Source organism: Bicyclus anynana, chromosome 10 (assembly GCF_947172395.1).
Source record: "Bicyclus anynana chromosome 10, ilBicAnyn1.1, whole genome shotgun sequence".
NCBI classification, from domain to species: domain Eukaryota; kingdom Metazoa; phylum Arthropoda; class Insecta; order Lepidoptera; family Nymphalidae; genus Bicyclus; species Bicyclus anynana.
In genome coordinates this window covers 1684770-1700725 of record NC_069092.1, presented here as the reverse complement: position 1 = coordinate 1700725, position 15956 = coordinate 1684770, and the positions used below count along the sequence as shown (strand labels likewise).

The following is a 15956-nucleotide window of genomic DNA, read 5'->3' as shown; positions in this document are numbered from 1 at the left end:
GGATACTTAGGGTAGGGGTATGGTAGGGCAGGTGTAGGGTAGAAGTAGGGTAGGGGTAGTATATCACGCGGACGAAGTCGCGGGTGCCCGCTAGTTTTATTATAAGCTCGAGTGCAGTATTATTAGTATATCGTAGTGGTGGTATATCTCAATCGTATAACTCCAAGTATGGTAAGGACCTAAGTGACAGTGTGAAATAAAAAAAAACATCGATGACGTCACCCCGTCCTGTGACGTGACCTGCATACAGCTTCCCTTCTTGCTCCCGACATTGTTTTAGGGTTCCATAGACCTACTGCTTATTAATATACTAAAATGTTGGTTTGTCATAATTAAACAGGAATCTATTACTATACTAGCGGGCGCCCAGCGGTTTCTACCGCGTAATTTCAGTTTCTGTGAGAATATTGGGATAAAATAGCACACAACACTCACAAATAACGTGGCTTTCTAGTGGTAAAAGAATTTTTAAAATTGGTTTAGTAGATCCAGGTATAACCCCCTACAATTCCACAAACTTTACCCCTATAAAATTAGTATAGACTGAGTCACGTACGAGCACATTTTACAAAGCGCTGTCAATATTAATTGATCTACGGAACCCATGACATGATAATCCACTTCGCACTTAACCTATTCATTTATTCATACGCATTATCCATTCATGCATTGTACGCATATTGTGGGTGCAATTGCTTATATTTTATTTCAATACTTAATACACTATTTGATATAAAATATTTATTTTACCGTTTCATTTCTTTACTGCAGTTTATGGTAGGAGGCTAACTGAGAAGTTTCTACCCATAACTGCTAGTTTAGATGGTTTATTTCTTCGCGTCAAAGCATTAAAGAAAATTCGTAGATTTTCGTTCGTCGAAAGCATTAAAGTAAATTCGTAGATTTGTATAATCAAAAACAGTTAAAAAATAATATTTTCTTCTATTTCCGCTAGGGTACAATGACTGGACCTGGGCTCCATACAATTTTAGACCATCTCCTTTCCCGAATTTCCCATTATTTACACAGTCATGATTTTTTAATCAAATTAAAATCCCTGGGCGCCATAAATCAACCTCTAAATTAAGATGGGCTAAGATAAAGTTTAGTGACATGGCTCTCGCAATCCCATAAAGCGGGATGTGTCTCCGCGGGGTCATCAATCAGCGAAATGAAAGTGTGACGTCACGTATTGCGTCATCGCGCGGCTCGCGTATCCTTTGTAGGTCATTTGCCTACATTAGTATGAGCGGAGCTGTGGCGTTCACAATCGTATAGGGCAGGGTTTCTCAAATTTTCGGCTCCACGAACCCCTGTTAAAGTTTCCAAGTGACAGCGAACCCCTTACTAACTAATGGAACCAAAGAAAAAAAACAATTTTACTGTAAAAGAAAATAAGGTTTTTATTTGAATAAAAGTTAACACATAAAGTACCAAAAGAAATGTCTTTATATAATGTTAGAAATAATTTCGGACAATATTAACCTTAATTCAGACTCGGTATCAGTTATCAAGCTACGTTTACGTAAATCTTGTCGCGAACCCCCTGCCGTCGTATAGCAAAGGGTTAACCCCTAGGGTTTCGCGTACCCCACTTTGAGAAACCCTGGATTAGCATGTTCAACCAAATAGGACTCTTCGTATTTAGTACATTAATATATAGGTTGGCTGAAATATGTACTACGAAAACTTTGACAGCTCTATATCTTCCCACTTTACTTTTTTTTCTTTACAAGTTATCAGGTGAGATTATAGTCTATAATCTCACCTGATGGAAAGTGATGATGCAATCTAAGATGAAGCGGGCTAATTTGATAAGAGGAGAATGAAAATCCACACCATTTTCGGTTTCTACACGCCCGGAACGCTAAATCGCTTGGCGATACGCCTTTGCCAGTAGGGTGGTAACTATCCACGGCCAAAGCCTTCCAGCCGGAAATCGAACCTAGGACCTTCGTTTTGTAAATCCACGTATACTGCGCCACGGAGGCCGTCATTTATACAGAGGGAGGCCGTTAGAATGTGCTGATAATGAAGAAGGCTATAATTTATGTCAAGATATCGTGTAAATTATTCTATCTACAGGTTAGCCGTAGAAATAAATAGCATTTTTTTGTAGAATAATACGTTGTTGGCACTTAAAAATCCGCCTCGCCCGCGATACAAACATTTGTAGTGCAATAACTTTTGTATTTAAAGCACGTGAGGGTACTCTATCTGTGGAAGCGGTTGTAGACACGCGAGCCGAACGACTGTTACTGGTAAAATACGCCCTAACTTAATGACTGGGGCTAGGGTTGCCATCTGTTAGGTGTTTACTGGGATTAGCTGGCCTATTCACTATTTATTTATTTTTTTAGGAAGACGTGTTTATATATATTACATACGTTATGCCCAATGGTGAATGTTAAACTTCTTACAGATCTTCACAACGTTTAAATATAATACATAATTTATGTTAACTAACTACAAAATTATGTGTAAGAATTTAGAAATATTACAAACTATTTACAATACTAAAAATTAAATTAAAACCCCAAAAATACAGAAATACAAAAATACAAATTAAATTAAAACAAATAAAAAATACAAAAACACAAATTAAATTAAATTAAAAGAGCAAAAGTACAATAATTGATTATTAAATGAAAATGACTATTTTGGTCTTTATTATCAACCTATCAAAAAAAAAAAAAAATCAAATAAATTGACAAAATGTCATTTACCTACTATGTGTGATATCCACCACTAAGCACGGGATGAAATTTTTACATAGAATCTCTTTCGTATATGTCAAGTAACATACGTCAAATATAGTGAATAAGCCTGTTGTGTAGTATATATTAATATTATAAAAAGGTAAAATATGTGTTATTGTAAGGAGTAATCTCTGGATCTACTAAAACTATTTTGAAAATGATTTTACCACTAGAAAGCCACATTATTTGTGAGTATCACAGGCTATATTTTATCTCCACATTCTCACGTAACGGGAACTACTTGATGAAAACACGGGGCATCGCCTAGTCGTTTGTAAAATTCGAATCTTTGAGAACGTTGAAATGTACTTTGATCTGTGAGGTTGTCCAAATATACCCAGGTATTTAGGTTCTTCAAATTCAAAATCGATAAATTTATCATTACATATAACAGATTACAACAGCAAGAAACTAAAACAAAACGCAAATATGCACAAATTAGGTTCGGATTTCATCGAAAGCTCGCTAATGATTAATTTTTAACGAAATATTAAAAAACTTAATGTAAGTATTTTTTTTTAATTTTCATCTAATAACAATATTAAATTATTTTTACAACGGAACTGTCCTGGAAAAATCCACGGTGTGGTTACCCTACGTTACAGTTGCTGCCATTTTTTACAAAAGGCGTCCCACCGACGTGACCTTTGGAGAAATATATCTTTTTGTTACAAAAAACACACTCATAACATTCCCGGGGTTACTCTTAATTTTAGTTTGACCTTTTGAACGGTCGTTTGCCTTTGAACTATAGGCGTAAAATTGTCTTTAATTCAATGACATAATAATTTTTAAAAATATATAGCAGTACCTACTAATGTTACCCGAACCGTGATCCACCCAGTCAATATGACCTCTGCCTACGATTCCGGAGGGTGTGAATTCGAATCCGGTCTGGGGCATGCACCTCCAACTTTTCAGTTGTGTGGGTTGATTGGTTGGTCAATATGGGTTGATAACTAACTAACTAATATTACCCGGAAGAGAAAAAAAAACACACACACACACACAAACACTCGCACGTACGCACTCACACACACTCATATACCCCATATTCACTGCATGTTTTTCGATGTGTTTTTTCCTTATAACTTATAATAATATATTAATTACTATTATTTATCAAAATTTATAACTGTACAATGTAAATACCCTAGTTACGAGAATGATGTTATAAAAGAAGAGCGAGATCTTCTGACACAGGTATTTACTTAAAAGAAGGTCTCAGCCATATTATTTATCTACCTAACGCTGCGGGAACCACGCGGGTGAAACCACCCGCGTGGTTCCCGCTCCCGTAGGAATACAAGAATAAGCCTATAGCCTTCCTCAATAAATGGGCTATCTAACACTGAAAGAATTTTTCAAATCAGACCAGTAGTTCCTGAGATTAGCGCGTTCAAACAAACAAACTCTTCAGCTTTATAATATTAATATAGATGTAATGTTTAAAACGAATTAAATTCATTTTCATTTTCATTTTCATTCATTACCCGGACATCATGTTAGTACGCACTAATCTTTGAAGCAATTGTTTGAAGTTGCACATCAATTTAGCGAATGCGTCATCGATCGTTGCACCGCGTAGATTGCATCATCCACTGCATCGCAGACTGCAGTTGCATTGTATGATTATTTTATACCTTGTCATGCGTATAGCGTAGAGAATTACAGACGCACCTTATATGGTGGAACAGAGTTTAACATAACGTAATAAATATGCAAACACGTGCGTATAATTTAGCAACAGGAAGTGATGATTTTTCACTTATTTTTATATGGTTACTTAAAAAGTTATGAAACAAAGTCCTCCATCGTGTCAGTCTGTCTGTCTCATTTCATCAGTTCGATCCCCGGCTGGGCCGATTGAGGCTTTCTTAATTGGTCCATGTCTAGCTGGTAGGAAGCTTCGGTTGTGGCTAAATGGGTGTGGATACGCCTAGCAAGTTAGCCCCCTTCCATCTTAGATTATTGCATCATCACTTACCATCAGGTGAAATTGTAGTCAAGGGCTAACTTGTGAAGAATAAAAAGGAACTACTTAACAGATAAAAAATAAAAATCTCGTCGTTTTATCGTGGTATGTACCCGTTTAAATAACATTCATACTTAACAGATATTTTGCGATACTCTAATAGTGATTCATATGGAAGGTTTAAGTAAGGTTGCCTCGTCCTTTTTTTATAGTCGGTAAAAAATAGCGGTCTGGCTTATAAAGACTCAATTATAGACCTTATTTCTGTAGTGAAATAATTATTCTTAATAAAAGAAAAAGAAAATATAACATTCGGTAACAATTTTCACTTCAAAATAAAGACAATTTTCATGACATTTCAAATGTTCTAGCACTACACTACCGTGGTATAGAAACTAATCGAGGCACTTAATCTCAGATCGGGTAGTATCAAACGGGGACATAAAGTTTTATGAGCCTTGTAAGTACTAACTATAAAAAAATCGAAAATATGCCGCTAGTCATAAAATGGATTCGTCATAAAATCCTTGACAGGTATTTTATACTCAATGAAGCTTATTTGTGCTTCCTCATCATTCCAGAATCTTGGTTTCAACGTTCTGGCCGGATATGAAATATTAAGTTTTCGCTTTTTTGGCTGGTTTGAGGCTTCGGCCGTGGCTACTGATAAAAGACGTACCGCCAAGCGATTTAGCGTTTCGGTACGTGCAGAAACCGTAAGTGGTGTGGATTTTCATCCTACTCGTAATAAGTTAGTTCGCTTCCATCTTCGATTGCATCATCAGGTGAGATTGTAGTCGAGGGCTAACTTGTAATAATTTAAAAAAAAACAAAAACACTTTGCCATCCTTTAGAAGTAACAAAATGCTTACTCTGGGTCAAAGCCCTATGCACATCACTATGCACTAGTCTTAAAGTGGACATTCCACTGAGACACTTAGAAAGGAATATTAAACGCAAGTGCCTGACCAAGTGGGGTTCAATAAATTCCTCCGTGGCCCGCTCCCAGTGCGAGCGAGACGGCGCGCAATCCCCCATGCAAGTGACTGGGACAGCAACACTGACCTACATCAATAAGTGGACATTTTGCGAGAGCGGAAGAATGCAGCGAGTTTTTTGCATGTGTGCGTATAAATGCATATAATTTGAATTGAACGGTATGAAGTCAGTTGTGCAAATAGATTTGTTTATGTAGTACATTGACTGTTCAAATTTGTACTTAGTGGGTATACTAGTGTTACGTTTAGTGCACTATAAGTATACGTATGGATTATTCCCGTACAATATAGAAAATTCCTATATAATAATCTATGAGTGCTGCGATGGTAAGCGAAGAAAAAGAAACCCGCAGTTTACTCATATCTGAAAAACCTCGATAATTCTATTTTAATAATGAAATCATTACTCTATCAAAAAAAGTTTGCTACAACGATTTACGACATTTTAAATTCATCTTTAACTTGTCCACAACAGGGACAAGCTAAGATCGTTGACCATACAGCCAGCGTTTTACGATATTTTTTGAAGACTTATGATTGATTTGTTTGTTCGTTTTCTTTGTGTTTTAAGCTTGTTGGTAAGAGAAAATAATACAGCTTCAAATGTTACTCTAGAAGACTAATAAAAAATGTATTTTTCTTTTAAAAAAAGCTTTTACTAAGCCAATTTATTAAACTAGATACTTGTTTATACACCACATTATAATCTCCATATAATTTTATACGGAAGTACCTGGGTTCCTCTTTTGTTTGTCGAGAAGGTGTACATTTAATCTTGACTTCAAGATACCCACGTGGTGATAGGGAAAACAAGCTGGTACGGCATTCCATATCTTCGAATTGCGACCCGGGAGCTATTCGTCACAATTATAATAAACGTTAGTCAAGTGTTGATTTCTTTTTAACCCTCGACAAAAAGAGGTGTGATATAAGTTTGACGTGTCTGTCAGTCTGTCTGTCGCACCATAGCTCCCAAACGGATGAAGCTATTTAAATTTTTTTTTGTATTAAAGGTGACTTATGTGCGAATGTTCTTAGACATGTTTGATGAAAATTAGTTAAGCCTTTAAAAATAGGGGGAGGGGGGAATGTCTGCAAATATACTCGAGTGGGGTCTCAAATGAAGGCGCATTGAAAGAGAATATTGATGATTTGATCGAGAATGTAATTAATAATAATTTCATGACCTTCGGGGGTTTTCAAAAATTTTCAATTCTATAAATTATTCAAGTAGTAAAATATGGCGTATACAGTGGGAAAATGACATCGCCATGATATCTGGCGGGTTTATTACTGAGTGTGATAGGTATATTTTTTTTGTTATGAGATCGCATATAGAAGTCCGTCAAGTTGAGTGGGATCCATGATACATTGGTTCCGTAATGTATTTAATTTTTTACACTGACTGGACTTTGTGTTAGATGGTGCATTCGGGTTTGACTTGATACGGTTTGATACAAACTCTGGTTTCTCATACATCCAAAAATATATTTTCATTACAATAATGAATATGTATGTATGGACTTTTAAAAAGGTAACCTGGTGTGAATCATATCCCTACTTCTTTAAACAGAGGAGTCCTGAGCCTTGTAGTGGGTCGTCAAAATAGGCAATTAATGGTACATCTGTGTGCCTGATGGGAGTTTTCAATATTTTCACACTGTTACTATCACGTTGACGTAAACGCAAATTTATATGGAATTGAAACAGTTGTGCAGTAGTGCCACTAGATGGCGCTGTTTCAATTCCTTAGAAATTCGCGTTTACGTTACGTGACGGTAACAGTATCAAACTGCCACTAGGCCCTCTGTTTTGACACTTAATTCCATCAAACGGCAGGACTATCCTACCGTTTGACGGAACCCTAAAAATAAAGTGTCAAAGAAACTCGATCGTGCCGTATTATAGTGATACGTTTAATCTTTTTTCCTCGTTCAAGGTGTTGGTGACACTTGACGCTAAAATCATCTATACTAATATTATAAAGAGGAAAACTTTGTTTGTATGTTTGTTTGTTTGTTTGATTGTAATGAATAGGCTCAAAAACTACTGGAACGATTTTTGAAAGCTACATTATCCACAAGTAACATAGGCTAAATTTTATTTTGAAAAAAAAAAACAGGGTTCCGTTAGATATTTGGGGTTTTCTGACACAAGATGTAAAAAATCAACCAGAAAAGTTACTTATTATGCTTACACTGTCTAAACTATAAACGATAGAACCATAAAATTTTCTAATTAATTGTAGATCTTATAAATATCTACAAAAAGTCCGCGACACACCATACCTATCATGTCGGGAGAGGCACAACAACCATTTTCTTATTTAAAAATCTTGAATTTTATGTACTACATTTAAACGCATTTATTTTCTAAAGATAGGGGTAGTTGAAAGCTTACATCGAGTTTAACGCGGACGAAGTCGCGGGCGTCGGCTAGTTTACTCATAAAGCTATTGTTGCACGGTATATGAACGTTGTAACACTATGCCTCTATAGAATTGATATGATATTATGGTGGTTAAATGACCGTAAAGAAAATTTTGACGGTTGTTGAGTTAAAATTGAATCTCTTATAATTAAACTGGTCGAATTCTATTAATTTATTCGCAATTGGCAAAAGCCGTGATAGATTTAAGCCGTGATAGCCCAATGAATATGACCTCTACCTCCGATTCCGGAGGGTGTGGGTTCGAATCCGGTCCGGGGCATGCACCTCCAACTTTTCAGTTGTGTGCATTTTAAGAAATTAAATATCACGTGTCTCAATCGGTGAAGGAAAACATCGTGAGGAAACCTGCAGAGCACACCAGAGAATTTCTTAATTAGCGTGTGAAGTCTGCCAATCCGCATTGGGCCAGCGTGGTGGACTATTGGTCTAACCCCTCTCATTCTGAGAGGAGACTCGAGCTCAGAAGTGAGCCGTATATGGGTTGATAACGACGACGACGACGATTCGCAATTGGAGATTTTACTTATACCATTTGTAACACAAAACGTTACCGTGGCATAACTGACGCCAGCGCCATCTAGAATCTATACTTATAATACGAATTCTGTACATTTTATACATTGAAGATAATTTGAAAATTTTTGTTGGGGGTATTATATAATTGATACTGAAGCTAAAAATATTTTTTTGCGATTTTTTGTCTGTCTGTCTGTCCCTGTTTTCTGTTATTCGGGCAGCATGCTGAAACTACTGAATGAATTCAAATGAAACTTGGCACGGTTTAAGACCATAATACGGAGAAGGTTATAAGATACTTTTTATTGCGAAAATAAAATGAGAAGGGGGTGAAATAGGGGTTGAAGGTTTGTATGGGTTGTCCTTAATTTTTAAAGTTACAGTTTTAAATGCAATCTTATATGGAAGCTTCCTAACTTGTTAGGATGGAAATCCACAACCCTTTCGGTTTCGGTTCGGTTAAATCGTTCGGCGGTACGTCTTTGACGGTAGGGTGGTAACTAGTCACGGCCGAAGCCTCCTGCCAGCCAAAATTATATCAGTTTTTAAGTTTATATTATAAGGCAAGGAGATCCGCAGACCACAGCTAGTGCTACTAATTCCCACGTAAGTACAAGTCCTGCAAGCTCGGGAAGGGCGTGTCTGAACTAACAAGGAGAGACATTAATCTTTCTCCTCACTGCCACCAGCTGGCGCTGCGGGAGGCTGGGCCGCCACGCGCTGACAACCGTACCGTGGGGTAGTCTAACAAACGTAGTATTTACTCAAAAACATCTAATCTATACTAATATTATAGAGAGGTAAAGTTTGTGGTAGGAGGTAATCACTGGATCAACTGAACCGATTATGAAAATCCTTTTACCACTAGAGCTAGTGGTAGCTACGTTTTTGTGAGTGTCATAGGCTATATTTTATCCCCTTCATCCCACGGGAATGGCCGCCGGTGAAGCCGCGTTGCATTGGCTAGCAATGAATAAAACTAACCAAAGTAACGCACTTGATTATTTCAATAAAAATACCCTCGAGGTCTCATCCGCGTAGTTCACTTTCCCGTGAGAATCATCATCATCATCATCATATCAGCCGATGGACGTCCACTGCAGAACATAGACCTTTTGTAGGGACTTCCAAACATCACGATGCTGAGCCACCTGCATCCAGCGAATCCCTGCGTCTCGCTTGATGTCGTCAGGTGGGAGGTCTACCAACACTGCGCTTTGTAGTGCAGAGTTGCTTGCCCGTGGTAATACGGGGATTATATATAGTCAATATTACCTTCTGTAATAACACAATAACAAATCACATATAAATTATCTTTGTTACTAACAACTTAAACTTGTGTAAAGTTTTACAGAAGTCAAAGTGTTGAGTTTTTTAAATGAGGTCAGAAAACTATTACTTCTCGTATTTTTTTTTATACGAACTGTGTGATTGCTAGACGGTGAACCAACTAAACGCTGGATATAATATGTTGTCCAAAGTAATATCGGAATAGACAGTTTTCCAACAACACTAATAACACCACAATATCTCAACACAGTATTATATTATACCTACTTTTGGGGTTGATACTCGTATGTTGGCCAAAAATATATTAGTTTTAGGTACCTAGTTGTCTCGTAATGCACAGAAAAAAGTGTGGGTTCGATCCGGTCCGGGATATGCACCTCCAACTTTTCAGTTATGTGCATTTTAAGAAATTAAATACCACGTGTCTCAAACGGTGAAGGTAAAACGTCCTGAGAAAACCTGCGTACGAAAGAATTTACTTAATTCTCTACGTGTGTAAACTCTGCCAATCCGCATTGGGCCAGCGAGGTGGATTATAGGCCTAACACCTATCATTCTGAGAGGAGACTTGGGCTCAGCAGTGAGCTGAATTTGTGTTGACAATGATATGATATTATATATGATATATGAGCTATAAACGTTGAAAAACGCAAGTCAAAAGTCTACAAAAATTTCAACACACCTTGGGACGTTTGAACATTTCAATCAAAAAAATATAATTTTTGTTGAATACCTAAATAAATTGAAATTTTTAATTAAGACGTTTCTATAATTAAGTTTCTACCCAAAACTTTTCATACTGCGCAATTCAAAAATGGCCTCGTCCTTGAATTTCCGCTTCCTTACCGACCCTTGCAACGAGTGAGGGCGTTTTTTGCTATAAAATACCTACGAGTGTGTACCTACAGGCTACAGTATGCTCCTATGAGGGTTTATAATAGGGATGATGACTGTTTTTTAATGTATTTATAAATTAAGAGTATGCTAATAGTAAAGCAATGTTGTAAATGTAACAGGGTATCTGTTTGATCATTACTTTCGGAGCTACAGGGATTTAAAGTGTCAGATTTGCAGCACTGCCACGGATCCCTGAAAAATGCCCCATACAAAATGGTACGAACTAATGACGTCGTAGGTTACAATGATCGTTAGATTTGTATGGGCGGTAAAAACAAAATTACTGATATCTTTGTTAATTGTGCGTTTATGTTCGTAGTTCAAATATTGAAAAATGTCACATTTAATGTAAGGAAGTTAAAACTGTATGAATTATAATCTAATTACGATAAAAGATTTTTAATAGATTTTGAAATTTTATAATCTTATTAATTTTACAAATATCCAGACAATCTTTCCTTTTATGTATAAATTAGTTAACATTGACCTTATTTACCCGAATGTATCATAAAAATCAATATATTCAAACCTAGTCATCATCCCAATTGTTACATTACATTATACATCTTTGTATTGACCGCAGTATATATTTGCGTTTATATTTTTTGAGAATTAAATATTTTCAATATTTGTTAGAAACAAATACTTAGCTACAATTTTGCGGATATAAATTGACTAGCAGACGCCGCGGGGTTTCACCCGCGTGGTTCCCGTTCCCATAGGAATACGGGGATAAAATATAGCCTATAACACTCGGGGATAGTGTAGCTTCCCAACAATAAAAGAATTTTGCAAATCGGTTCAGTAGTTTCAGAGCCTTTTCAATGCAAACAAACAAACTATCAAATCTTTCTTCTTTTTAATATTAATATTGATGACGTTCGTCTGCCTCTGTGGTATAGCTGTTAGCTTAAGTGGATTCGGATCACGGGGACTTAAATTCGAGTCCTGAGTCGGGCTATAAAATACTGAGCTTTTGCTTCTTCTTAAAAATGTACAGTACTAATTCTTATCTCGGAGATGGGTAATTGATGGTATTACACTCCCGTCACTAAATTAAAGATCACCACCAAAAGCCCGCTAACCCGCATTGAAGCAGCGTGGTGGGTCAAAGCGCCATAACCTGTCGAGAGGGAGGTCTGGCCTGGCCTAAAATACACACGATAACAATTTCTGTCAGTGTTTAGGTAATGGTTGCCATGATACTACGAGTAAGTATCAGGTTACAAAGGCCAATATTTTTTACATTATATCAAAGAAAATATTGAATAATGAAAATAAAAACACCCCACCTCTTTTTGAAGTCCGTTAAAAGGCGTCAAATTTCCTCTTCCTTAGCCCCCGCGTCTTGGGGTGTCACTGAGGGTGTGAATTATTCATTTGCCCCATTTCTAAAATAAGGGCTCCACACGTGTACCTTTAATCTTAATATTTGATGAAGATCGAGTTGTAAGGAGCTCGGTACTTATGAAGATAACTTTTCAAACGGAGATTTTCTGTCTTTCCTAACAGAGTTTCCCAAAAGACGAAGTTTTTTTGACGTATGTTTCTTCTTTTGTAAGTTAACGAAGTTGACACGTGGATTGTGGACTTGTACACTTTTTTGTGTATTTTGTATTTACTAATTTGTATAATATTTAAAGTATACTAGCGGACGTATCTAGTCGCGAAGACTACGTCCGCGTGGAAATTAGTTTTCCAAAAATCCCTCGGGAACCATGGATTTTTCCGAGGTAAAAAGTTGCCTATGTGTTAATCCATGCTTTAATATATCTCAATACCAAACTTCAGCTAATTCGGTTCAGTAGTTGAGGCGTGAAAGAGTAACAAACATTCATTTCATCAAAATCATCAGTTTTCGCAAATCTCGGGAAACCAAAGATTTTTTCGGGATAAAAAGTAGCCTATGTGTCAATCCAAAGTAAAACTATTTCCATTCCAAATTTCAGCCAAATCGCTTCAGTAGTAGCGGTGTTAAAGAATAACATACATCCAAACAAACACCCATACAAACTTTCCGTTTATAATATTACTAGGATGGCGTATTTTTTTTTCATGCTTTTCTAATCCTTATTTTACCACCAAACCATCTAGATCAGTAGAAAATAAATTCAAATTGAAATTAATTTAATCAATAAAACATGAGTTTTTTTTTCAATTGAACCAACAATACATTATTGTTTACATTACAAAGCAATATATCATTGAGAATCGTATTAATCACCGCAATAGAATACATTAGGTAGAATGTTCTATCTGAATCCATTCTCATCTTGTATTTGCATGTCATTCATTGTGTTCGGATTATTGCGAATCATTTCCGCAATGCGGCATAGATATTCATATACCTACTCGTATCTTACTAGACCTTTTATTGGCTATAGAGGGTCGCAGTTTCACCAACTATGGGATGGGTCTGCTAAATATCAGCTCTCGGTATTAGATTCAGTAGATCGTCGCGCTAGATGTATCATTGGTGATGAATCTCTGACTGGAGAATCTGCAAAGTCTTCAACACCGACGTAACAATGCCTGTCTTTCGGTTTTTTACCGAATATATTTCGGAGAGAGCGCACAGGATCTTTTCAATCTAGTCTTTCCATCCCCATTTTACCACAGAACAGCGAGACACCGTGCAAATTGGCATCCTTTTGTTGTCGATGTCCAGTCGACTCACACAAAACGTTTCGCATTGACGTTCCTGATAAGAACAGCGAAGATGTGGAATGCCCTTCCGGCTTCTGTGTTTCCTGACACTTATGATTTGTGCACCTTCAAGACAAGAGTGAAGAGGCATTTTCTAGGCAGGCGCGCTTCATACCTAGACCTCATCATTGCTTTCCACCAGGCATGATGGTAGTCAAGCGCAAGTCTATTTAGAATAATATAAAAAAATCAGCACCTTGGAACCCTAACGTCTATCGGTTCTTCGAACTATGTTCCACGTTTTTGCCACTTCAGATTTGTGATTCGTTGAGGCAAAGTTGTCGGTGACTTCGATACTTCTACGACTGAAGACTTCTGATCACGCAGACTCCTCCGATCATAGCTCGCTCTATCGCCCGTTGAGTAATTCTCAATCGCAGCCTTTTTACGGTCAAAAGCTAGTGTTTGATTACTTTCTACGTTATTCTGTAACGATATTAAGTCTCTTATAGTAGGTATAGTGATACAAGTGTGTAGATAGAGAGCTTTCTTCTTCTTTGTTGCTACACTCTTGACTATGACGATCATTTATGACTATCCATGACGTGGTCGTCATTAAGGTGTGGTGCCAATCACTCACTATCCGTTGCCATTCCTCCTAGCACATCGTGGAGCGAGTCATGGAGAGCGGTTTTGGTGATTGGTCAATCCAGCGCATTGGTGACCTGCCACGCGATCTTATGCCCTTCACCTTTCCGTACACGTAAGTCGTTCTATGTCAGACGTTTCGTCTCGTCGTGTGTTCAAAGAAAGTGAGTATACGACATTGGATGATGGAAGAAAGACGCAGCTTGTTGCCCAGTTCTTGGACAATTGAGATGTTGGTTCTGAACGTGTCCACTGTTCAAAATATGCCAAGTATTTCTAGAACGTCTATCTTCTTTTACTTTCTCTCAGTGTCTAAGTCTCAGCACCATAAATACGAGTAAATAATAGAAATACCAATGCCCAGACTAGTCGCATTTTAGTATCCTTTCCTGTTTCTCCATATCTTTTTGAGTTTGAGAGTTTAGAGATTTACGACTAGAGAGTAATAAAAACATTAACACAAATAGTGCAAATTCAAAACTTGATTGCTACCCAACATAGATCTGTAAAGTAACTTGTCACAGAAAATAAATACGCAACAATTTTAGCCAAGTTGATAGATTGAATGGGATTGAGGAGAATCCCCGAGTTTGGGGTTAAATTTAAGGGCTGCAGGTTACCCTCGCGTAAAAAATAGCTTTAGGGAGATGACAAGTACTTGCGTAGGGAAGAAAAATGGGAAAATGCTTATACCTACATTAATACTGCAAGGGAGGGAGAGATGTTATTAAGGTTATTTTTTAAGATTAATATGTTGGTCGCATCATCGAGATAACAATATAAATCTCTCTCTTTCTCTCTCACTCGTTATCATCATCATAATGCTAGCCACAAACGATCCAATAAGTACCCGTGCCTGCAACGGTAACGACATCCAATAAAACTGATCGTGTACTAGTCGGGATGTGCATGATATCATGCAGATTGTAATCGGATATCCTGCCGTTAGTGCTGTAGGCACGTGAACTTATTGGATGGTGAGTGGCTAGCATAACCGACTTCCCAAAGTCGGGTGCTACTGAGAACTTTTTAGAAGTAAGCAAATCTATACTTTAACATTATAAAGAGGTAAAGTTTGTGGTGTTGTAGGGGGTAATCTCTGGATCTACTGAACTGATTTTAAAAATTGTTGTACCACTAGAAAACCACGTTAATTGTGAATGTCATAGGCTATATTTTATTCCCATATCCTCACGGGAACGCGGGTGAAACTGCAGTGCGTCAGCTAGTTGGGTAACATGGAAGCCAATGGTTAGAAGCATATGGGTCACGAGGTCCCAAGTTCGAGTCCTGAGTCGGAATATAAATTACCTCTTTATATAATAAGCACAACTTTGCGGTTTCAATCGCGTAGTTCCCGTTTTGGTAGTAACAAAAGAATACAATATAGGCTAAGTATGACACTCGACGATAATGTAGCTTCCAAACTGTGAAAGAATTTCAAATCGGTTCAGTACTTCCAGGACTATTCAAAACATTCAACCTCTTTATAATATTAGTATAGATTAAGTATAGATCACATAGAAGCTTGAATTGGTACAGTAACACAGTTTGTGTAACCATGAAAAATGTCTGCAGACACGGTTGAAAAATGTCTAAAATGGCCGAAGAATCGCACTTCATTTTCATTCTACAAAATGAATAAAACCTTTCCGCATTCCCCCAAATACTACAGACGCGCGGCCGTGTAATAATGCATCGCAAAAACATACGTAATTACGCGTGCCGTGTGTGCGTGACTCACACATTCACATCCGCAACGTTTCATATACACGG

The 15956-nt window shown here is 37.3% G+C and overlaps 1 protein-coding gene across 3 annotated transcripts in view; it reads left to right on the top strand.

The window, feature by feature from the left end:
• LOC112050556 (protogenin B) overlaps positions 1 to 15956 on the top strand; it is a 136571-nt gene that overhangs the window by 60690 nt on the left and 59925 nt on the right. The gene's annotated exons all lie outside the window — the stretch shown is intronic.